General features: G+C 33.6%; 1 protein-coding gene across 1 annotated transcript in view; it reads right to left on the bottom strand.

Annotated features, from left to right (window-relative positions):
* Positions 1–1,603: 1,603 nt before the first annotated feature.
* LOC110023938 (pentatricopeptide repeat-containing protein At1g71210) overlaps positions 1,604–10,992 on the bottom strand; it is a 21,209-nt gene continuing 11,820 nt past the window's right edge. The window contains exon 2 of the mRNA XM_020723599.1: positions 1,604–2,258. The gene's annotated coding sequence lies outside the window, so the exon portion shown is untranslated. The remainder of the gene's footprint in view (positions 2,259–10,992) is intronic.

Raw genomic sequence — 10,992 nt, 5'->3', positions numbered from 1 at the left:
GTTTCATCTTAAAATAGATAGTCAGTCAGAAAGAACTATTCAAATATTAGAATACATGCTTAGACCGTGTTTTTATGTACTTGATTTTTATGAAAACTTGGAAATGCACATAGCTTCCATTATGTTGTGTGTGTGTGAGTTTGCACGTGCATAATATTTAAATTTTAATAATTCCTTTTATACAACATTTCCATGTTATAATAAAATTAATGCATAAACATGAAAAGTTAAGTTTCATTTAAAAAATATAATATTAGATGTAATTTTTCTATTATGTTGAACAATGTCTTATCTTAATAAAAATTAATATATATGTGTTATATGATTGCATAAGAATTATGATATGAATTTGAATCCTTCCATTTTATTTACATTATGTATGGGATTATTTGGAATGATAAGAAGCTTGGGATGCCTTTAATCATGTTTTATTCAAGTTATGGTAAATTTGAAATCAAAATTCTTGGGGTTTGAACAACTTCAAATTGGGCTTATGAGTTGTGGAAGTTACGATATTCTAATGCTTAACATTATTTGATCAACTAGATTGATCAGACCATACACTGTATTATTTATAAGAAAAAAAATTGCATGATGGAGCCAGAAAATTATATTTATGGGAGCATAAATTATTAAATTCAAAAATATTCTCAATCATTTTCATCAAATATATATATAATAAGTTACATGCCTTGATAAAATTTCAATAGGAAAAAATGCATAAATAAAATATAAGTTTTGATTTATTAATTTATTTGATAATCTTCAAAAAAAAATTATTAAATTTGATGATTATATGCATTTTTTTTTTTTTTGCTAAAATTAAAATTAATCAAATATAATTAAATAATTAGATTAAAATATCAAAACTAATTAGAATAAAAATCTATGAAAAACTTTATGCCGATAAGATGTAAATATTTAACATCTTAATATTGCGATATTTTATTAAAAATTTAAGTAATTATCTTTATATTGTATGTATCATCCACAAATTTTAATGATTTTATATAAGTTTTTAAATCTAATAAAAATACTTATTTTAATATCATTAATGTGTTATATATCTAATACTGCTAATACAAATTTATCAAATTTAATATAATTATTATAAATTTATATCCTAAATAATAAAGATCACAAATAAGTTTTTTAAGATGCTCCATTAAAATTCAAAATCAACATAAAATTCACTAACAAAATGTAATTAAAAATATCATTTGATTTAATTAAAGTATGCTCAAGTTTTCGTTTAAAATAGACTAAATTTTTTACATTATTTAATAAAAAATTATAAATTAATTAAAAATAAAATACTTAAATTTAATATATTTTAAATATATTTTATATTAAGATTTTTTAAGTTGAATTTAGACTAACTTTAGCCTTTATTAGTTTGTCGAGCTCAATTCAAAAGCCAACCAAATTGAGCCGGCTCAAGAGTTAGCTTCTCACACCATCCATACACATCACACAATTATCATATATTTAATATCTAAATTTTAATTTGTATATTTATAACCCAACAATGTTATAAATTTAAGCAAAAAACTATTTATTTTAAACAGTATTTAATGAATTCAATACAGTGTAGTTACAGTTTACTCTTTTGACTAGTGCAGACAATTGATAGTACACAATTTCCTGACTTACATATTACCATTAGAAAATTTCTGGATCAAAATATTCTAACCAAAATTTAATTCAAAATGAATCTCAAAGTCACAGATGCCTTGAAATGTGTGCAATATACATACAATCAATAATTGAATGATGGCCTCAAAATCTGATCTCAAGCCACTAACATTTGATGAGGAAAACATCACAATCCCATTTATGTGCCCCTCTGAAGTCTAGAGGTGCAATCATTGACAAGCAAAACCGCAAGGCCATCATCTTAACGAAAAACCTTGCTCAGGCTCTAAAAGTCGGAACCTTGCTAAGGCAATAATCAATGCAATTAAAGCAATGGTATATTATAAATATTCGGAATTGCCTATAACATTCAAAGATGATTTGTATAAGAAAAAATTCCTATGTGCTCCTGATTAAATTACTGGCATGTGATGTGTACAAAGGACATTCTGCTTCTTACCTTTAAGCCCATGAACTGAAACCAAGGGGAGGATATGTAAATTGGTTCAATCATGTGACCTTATCAAAGTGGCTTGAGAGGTCAGAAATGTAACATTTCCAGATACTTCATCAAGAAAGTGCGCCGCTTTCATGTCAATTTTAGAAGAGGATTTGCAAATTGCCTGAAAATATCAGGGTAAGCACTCCATCAAGCATGTAATTTAGCATATTAGATGGTACAGAATAGTTAAAAAATCTGCTGAATAACAATCCATAAAATATATGCTCTTCGCCTTTAAGAAAAAAATTAGGGAGATTTACATTGAGTACAATTCTTATGTATTTACATATCTCACAAACTTTCAAATTTACATGCATAGCACATTCATGTTTTAAACCCATGCATGGAAAGATGCACTTCACTTTTAAAAAGTGGTAATATAAGAAAAAAATTAGGGAGATTTACATTGATTACAATTCTTATGTATTTACATATCTCATGTTTTAAACCCATGCGTGGAAAGATGCACTTCACTTTTAAAAAGTGGTAATAGTGCTACTTTTGATGTGATATTAAAGATTCGAGTGCTATATGCGTAAATGTGAAAGTTTATGGTTGACACATGTAAATTCATTAGAATTGTGTGGCATGCATGTAAATGCCCCGAAAAATTATGCTTTATTAAATAACCTTGGTGCTGCTGAGTTTGCTTTAGAAGATTTAAATGGGAAACCTAATACCAAAAATACCTTTAGAGGTTGCCAATACATTTCTTGTTATATATGGTGTCTGAGTTTGTTTTAAATTGATAAAAGATGTAAGAAACCTAATACGGTAAACATTTCTACACTTATGCTTCATGTATGTTACAGACCCAACTCAACCTGGTCAGATCAAAATACAGTTTGGACAGGAAGTAACATTAAGCCAAAGTGATGCAGGATAAATCATATACGCGTGAACTGGATTGCTCGGTTTTTTTGGGGCTGCTCTATTTTTTTCTATTATAAACTGTTAACATATAGTAGTTTAGTGTCCTTCTTAATTAAATGTTATCTTAATACATGATTAGTTAGTTGCTTAGGTATGTCTCCCACTACTGTATAGTCAGAGAACAGATTTTCATTTTTCCCTCTTTTTCCAATTGCCGAAGCAATAGAAATATTTTTCGTTTTTGTTTATTGTTTCTAACTAGTGACAATCTTGGTTTTCACCAAGTCCGTATCAGAGCGAGACAATGGTTAATGGAGGCAATCAATTAGTTAGGAGACCATTCAGGAATCTCAAACCAGGCTAGCACTAGTAGAGAAGCCTGCGCTGGAGTTTCAACAATGCATGGTGGAAGTGCAGCAAGAGTTCCGTGCTATCAAAAATGGTCGAATCCTTTATCAACAACTACACTAGTTGATCTGGCAACCCCACACCAGCGATAGGTGATTCCAATGCAATGAGCAAGAACAAAGGCAAACCCAATGCCTTGATCCACTGGCATACTCTGAACTTCCCGAGTTCGATGAGAAAAGAGTTCCTCGTTGAGGAAGCCTATACACCAACTCAGATTCGGGTGAAGATTCTGTGATATTTTAACCTACCCACCAATGACGACAACTATAGTTATTTCAAGATAAAACTTGGCATTCCCTTCTTCAATGTCATCTTCTCATTGAGGATTATCTTGGATTGAGAGCAAGAAGTTGAGTCATTCATCGATTACATAGACAACCTGCCAAAGAAGCGTCTTATGTGGTTTGCAAGTTGATCTGAGGTTCTAGAGCATGGTGGCTTCAATTGTCACAAACTCATCAGAAGAAGCAGATGTTGTGCAATCACTTCCTTCCGACTTTGAGAAAATGCATTATCTACAATATCAGTGGTGTACACAAGATAATCGTTCTATTAAGATCTACACCAATTTTTTATAGAGTCAGTGCTGGAAAAAATTTGTACAAATCGAATAAACAATTAGTTGGACATTATATAGGTGGGTGTTAGCAGATATGAAAGGAAAAAAAAAAGAAAGAGATAGAAACACAAAATCTCATACACATAAAAAGAACATAAGAAAATTTATGGGGTTTGGCATTTTGCTCAAGTCCATGGCAACACTAGGATCTCACTATATTTTTCTCTTATAAGAAGCTTATGAGAAAATACAACTAGTTAGGATATTCACCGATTGATTCCCTCCCCTTTTATAGGCTAAGCTAGAAGGGTAGGTATAGAGGAGAAATAATTTTAATTGGCCATCTAGCCATCAAATTTGAATTTTAAGGGTGAAATCATTCAAATTCGGTGGCTTCCAAATTTTGACAAAAAATAAAAACATGTAAAATTTGACTCCACAATTAAAAATCTCCCACTTGAAGTCAAACCCTCATTTTTTTAATACAGTAAATGCCATGCCTGAATGCTTCTATAGTTGTGCTCCTTCATGTGAATCCACTAATGTCCGAATGCGGCGCCTCCATTATCATGATTTACGGAGGCCAATTAAGACCATACAAAACCTTAGTATTGAGATTGTGACTACCTTAGTTTTGAGATTGTCACTACCTTAGTTAGCATGCCTGCAGGATTTTTTGTTCCATGAATCTTCTCTTACCGTAGGCTTTCATCATCAACCAACCCTATGATGTGATGATATTGTAGTTGTATGTGTTTTGTTTTTGTATGAAAAACTGGATTCTTTGCTAGGTGTATGACGCTTTTACTGTCACTGAAGAAAGAGTTCATGCTTTGCTTTTCTAATGTCCTAAATTTTTTAGGCAAGTCATCTCATTGCCCGCTCTGACTCTAACGTATACTCAGCTTCAGTGATGGATAACAAGACACACTTCTACAGTCTGGACATCCAATTAAATGAAGTTCCCCCAAACGAGAACGCGTAGCTTGAAATACTCTTGTGACCATCTAAATCCCCTACCAAATTTGCATCTGAATAGCCCTGCAAATGGTTGTATTTGAAATACCTTTCAAAAATCTTATGATCCACGTCACAACTTTGTAATGTTCCTCTTCTGGTAAGACATAACCCTTCTCACAACTCCCACTTCATGAGATATGTACAGTCTAGTACACACCATGGAGTACATCAAACTACTGACTGCATAAGTTTATGGTAGCTTGTTCATGTGCTCTTGCTCTTAATCAAACTTTCTCAACAACTTTTTAGATAGCTTGAAATGACCACCCAAGAAAGCCTCTCTGGGCTTTGGCATTTTGAGCATCAAATCGGTTTAGAACCTACCGAATTTGCTTCTCTTGGACAAATTCCAAAACCACTTTATATTTATCGTGGATAATCCTCATACCAAGTATTTGTTTTGTTGTTCCCAAGTCTTTCATTTCAAACCTTTTTATTGCTGATTTTTCAATTTATTGATCTTTGTTTGTGTGCTCCTGTAACTTGCATATTATCAACATAAAATAACAAAATAATGTGAGGCTTGTCAAACCTCTCAATGAAGCAACAATGGTTCATCACATATCTAATGAACCCATTTGTATAAAAAAAAAAATTTCAAAATTTTTGTACCATTACCTTGGTGATTGTTTCAACCCATATAGACTCTTCAGAAGCTTGCACACTAAATTTTCTTTTCCTAGAACAACAAACCTTTAGCTTATTCCATATAGATCTCTTTCTTAAAATCTCTATGAAGAAATGCAATCTTAACAACTAGTTGTTCCAAATGTAACTCTTCAGCCGCAACAATGCTTAAGACTATCCTAATAATAATCATCTTTACCACTAATGAAAGCACCTCTATGTAGTCAATCCCACATAGTTGTTGAAATTCTTTAACCCCAATCTAGCCTTACATTGTTTGCTCCAATCAGACTCTTCTTTTACTTTATACACCCACTTATTCTGTAAAAATTTTTTGCCTTCAAGTGATAGTTCTAGCGTTCAAGTTTTGTTCTTCTCTAAAGAGATCATCTCCTCTTTGATGGCTCTCCCACTGGATCGAATCTCCAGCCTGCAATGCTTTCAAGTAGTGTTTTGGTTCTCCATTATCTATCAATAATAAATCATATAAAGATGGAGAATACCTTTGTGTTGGTATAGGTTATCTGGTAGACCTTCTCAATAGTATTTGACTTGTGAAGGAGCTTCTATATCAATGCTAGGATTTTTTAAAGTTGAATTATCAAAGATGACTTCTTCGTAATTTTCCTCATGCCTTTTACTTATTTTTTATTTCTCCTTAAATAGTCTTTGCTCATCGAATGTCACATCTTTAACTCTTATGACTTTTTTATTGTCATTCCAAAATCAAAAACAAAAATAATAAAGTAATAAGAGAGCAATAGCCAATGAAGTAATGCTGCTTCGCTTTTGCATCAAGCTTATCCCTGAATTCATAATTAACACGCACATAGGAAATGAAATCAAAAACTTTTAGATATGAAAGTCATATCTTCTTTCCACTCCACTCATCATCAAGATTTTAAAACCCAAAGAGACTGATAGTCATCTATTACTTAAATAAATTAGTGCATTTGTTGATTCATTTTTAGCGATGTTTTGTTTTGAAGTTCCTGGAACAGTCTTCAGCATGCGGATTCCATGTTATGAGCAATAAGCTTGAAATTCATTACTATCATACTCGCCACTATTATCAAACTTCACACACCTCACTTTCAGACCTGTTTGAGTCTTCACTTCTGTCTTCTACTTCCTGAATATAGCAAACATATCAGATTTATTTATAAAAAAAACTCAAATAATTTTTGTTGAGTCATCAATAAATGTGATGTAGTACAATGAGCCACCAAGGGATTGGATTGGATCGGAGTTGATCCCGAGACATCAGAGAGCATCAATTCCAGTTTTTCAAGTTTAGAAGTTCTTGAATTTTTCAAGAAATTGACCTTCCTCTACTTGCCAAGAGCACTATTCTCGCACAACTCCAAGTTATCGACTATAGATTTGGAAAGTTCCCATTGATGACATGATCTTCATTCCCTTCTTGCTCGTGTAAAAAATTCATTCATGCCATAGTCAAAGCAATTGTCAATAGGTCTTTATCTTCTGAGGTCTTCTATAATGTTCTCCTTTTTGTCACTACCGCGACCAATGTTCCTTTCAATACATTTCAAGATCCACCACCAAACACTATGGTGTATCCACAGCTGTCGATCTGGTCCATTGATATCAAGTTTTTTGTTAGGCATGGGACATGATTTATCTCCTGTAAGACCAACTTCGCTTAATTTCCAATTCTAATTTAAACTTCTCTGCATGATCTTCAACAACTCATCATCCGCAAGATAAACTTTATTAAAATTTCTTGCAATATAATTATCTAATAACTCACAGCAAGAGGTAGAAGGGAACGACCCAACTAAGTCAAGGATTCAAAACTCAATAACGACCTTAGAGTCTCCTTCAATCACTGCATTTGTTGATTCATCCTTTTGTTGTTTTTTTCTTCTTTGGACATTGCAGTAGCTGAAGAAATGTCATTTATTTTGATGGTTCCAACAAATAAGATCCTTACGACTCCTGCACTTACTCCTGGACTTCAACTATTGTTATTTTTGTCTTCTATTCAGGCCGCTTTCTCTACTCTTGATGCTTAAAGTAGAGTCTGAGATAGAACATTCTTCATACAGTCTTCAACAAATGTCCTCACCGAGAATTAGAATCAAATATCATTCAGCTTCAAGTTAGTGTTATCAGTGAACTACACAAAGCAATCACTATCTCAAACCAACTCTCTGACAAGGATGACAACAAGATTAGTGCCTTGACGTCCTCATAAAATGTGATGTCCATGGAACTCAATTGAGTTGTGATCATTGAACGCGTTGAAAATGATCTGCAACTAATACACATTCTCCTATCTTTAACCAAATAAAAAATGTGCTAAAAATATCTTATTCGATGATGATGTCTTCTCGTACATGTTGGATAGAGCTTTCATCATATAGGTCATCTTTTCCTTAATTCATCTTCATTCATAAGATTGGTCGTCCTCTTCTCAATTAGTGCATTTGTTTATTCATTTTCTTGTTTTTTCTTCTTTGGTGCATTGCATTGACAGGATAAATGCCCTTTCTGTTGATAGTTTTAGCAAATAAGATCACTGCGGCTCTCGAACTTACTCCTGGACTTCAACCTTTGTTAATTTTGTTTTCTATTTTGTCATCTTTCTCTATTCTTGATGTTTAAAGTATAGTCGAAGATAGAAAATTCTTCAGTGTATTTTGCAAATGTCATCACCGAGAATCAATCTCGAATATCATTCAACTTCAATTTGGTGTTACTCAATGGAAAAATTATTCCATACGGACAGCATATGCAGAAATGCATATGTTGCCGATCTCCACAGTTCATCAGAGCAAATATGTATTTCGGTGGGCCCCATTTTTAATTTTTTTTAATGATGGACTGCGGAGACCAGACAACGTATGCATTTCTGCATACGCTATCCATATGGAATAATTTTTCTACTCAATGAACCACTCACTGCAATCACCATCGCAAACCAACTCTACAACAAAAAGGACAACAAAATTAGTGTGCTGACATCATCATCAAATGCCATGTCAACACAACTCAACTGAGTCATGTTCATATTGAATTCATCGATATGATCTGCAATAGATGCACCTTCTCTTATTTATAAATTTATGCATATCCTATCTTTAAATTAAAGAAACGATGTATTAAAAATATCTTCTTCAATGTTGATGGCTTCTCGTAGGTGTCGGATAGAGCTTTAATCAAATAGGTTGTTGTCTTCTCCTTAATAATGTTGAAAATAAAATTTATATTGTTGAATCCAAAAGCACCCGGAGAACACGCCCAAGGACTAGAGCATTAAGAGAGAGAAATATGGGATAATCGTAGGGAGCAATAAAGAGAGTGTAATCTTTATTCATATCAAAGATCCCCCTATTTATAAGCATAAGTCCTATCATTATAACAGTACATATTAGTCCCCTCATCATTAACTTTTCAGATAAACTTTTTAGTAACTATATAGTTATTCCCACATAATAAAATTGAGATGCTGATTTGAACGAAAAAAGTTTGTCATTGTTCGATAAGCCTCAAACTGATCGATATTTAATCAGAAAAGATGCTTTCTGTTGATCGACTTGAGGGCCGATCACCTCCCTGCGGGAAATCTCCTGGTACATTCCAATGATCGCCCGAACAAGAAGCCTCTCTTGTCATCATCCAGCCTGAAACGGTCGTCAACAACTAAGTTCGAACAGTCGCTTCTTCCTCCAAAGTCATTCATCTATCTTGAGATTCGTGGTAACAAATTTTATATGTACATATTTAGTTTCTGAATTCTCTTACTCCTTGGAAGTTGCACAACACACAATGATAAGAGAATCATTTTTAACATGCATGAAAAAATTAAATAACATTATTACGTAATAATGAACTTTCCTAAATTTTCATGCCCGGACCATTTAAATAGGAAGAAAGATCTACGTCGTTTCCTTTCCTTCTCATTTCTTTGATCTTCTGTCTTCTTCTCTGTATCTGTCGAGATGTCTAGTGAGGGAACAAGGGTGGGGGCTCTGCTTAAAGCCATGAGTGACATGCGAGTGGGGGCTCGCAAACCTGTCGCGAAGCGGAAACCAACGAGCAAAGTTTCTGTAGGAGAGTTGAACAAGAAGAGGATCGTGTTGGAATCGCGAGCGAGGGAACACGAAGATCGAACTGGGACTTCAGACTTTCTCACAGGCTCATCACAGGGGAGAGCTGTGAAGGCAATTAAATGGAGGGTATCTCGGCGATCATCGGTGCGGCAACAGAGGAGGCACTGTGGGTGCTAGGTGTTTGTTGATTTTCTGGTGCACTGCCTTGCTTAAATGAAGGAGCATTTTCTTCATCTCTTGGTACAACCTCGGGGGGTAGTGATGAGGGAGTTGCGAGAACTTGGAGAGAGTCGATCGGGTGGAACAACAAATTACTGCACTTTCTGGAGGTTGTTTTTTCAGCATGTTTGGACAAATTTCTTATTGCCTAAAATATTCTAGACGATGGTGATGGTACATCTTCTTCGGGGCTAGAATTCCAAGCATCCACTAACTTGGGATAAGAGTTTATCATCTCTCCAGTTTGCATTCAATCGTGCGATTCACAGTTCCACTCAGAAAGAACTTATAGAGGCATGGGCTACTTATTGCGAAGTCCCTTTGACCTGTTTGGTGATGAGCCGAAAAGAAGAGAGAGGTCATAAGTGTCTATACCATCAAAGAAATGCTTGTCAAAAGCTTATGTTCCTTTTTTTCAACAGACCATATCGAGGAGCGAGAAAAGAATTATATTCAAGTGCAATCATGAATACTGATACAGATAAAGAAGATTTAGCAGAATTTTTTTTTTATAAATAAAATTCATGATCTTATTTATAAATAAGAATCATGAATACTCAATGATTCTGTAGAACGTCATCGTCAATCATTTTTTAAAGTTAGTTGTTTTCTGAGGAGAGATATTGGTTGATCGTGGAGAGATGGCACAACTGTGTCGGAGCTGTCGGTCGTTAAAGAGAGTTTCGCTGCCCAGTCGAGGGATAATCAGAATGACCTCTTTAAGGTGGGTGAAAAATTTACGTATGAGCGTCTGCGTCACAGAAGATTTGTCTCGAACGAAGCCACAAACGACCACCTAATTAGATTTTTTCTTTCTTAGTTGTATCTGAGGGTTTAGTATGAGGTTCCCCTCTTTTATAAATAAATAAATCACAGTTTTCTATTTTTTGTAATGATTACTTTTCCTCGAGTACTGCGTGGTTCTTGTCACACCAGTCTTATCGGCGACGTTTCATTTTTTCAAACTAATCTGCATGCATATATATATATAAATATATATACCTATACATCTACATTTATATCTACCTCAATATATATATATATATATATATATATATATATATATGGAA

Source organism: Phalaenopsis equestris, unplaced genomic scaffold (assembly GCF_001263595.1).
Source record: "Phalaenopsis equestris unplaced genomic scaffold, ASM126359v1 Scaffold000237, whole genome shotgun sequence".
NCBI classification, from domain to species: Eukaryota; Viridiplantae; Streptophyta; class Magnoliopsida; order Asparagales; family Orchidaceae; genus Phalaenopsis; species Phalaenopsis equestris.
This window is presented reverse-complemented; position numbering and strand designations above follow the sequence as displayed.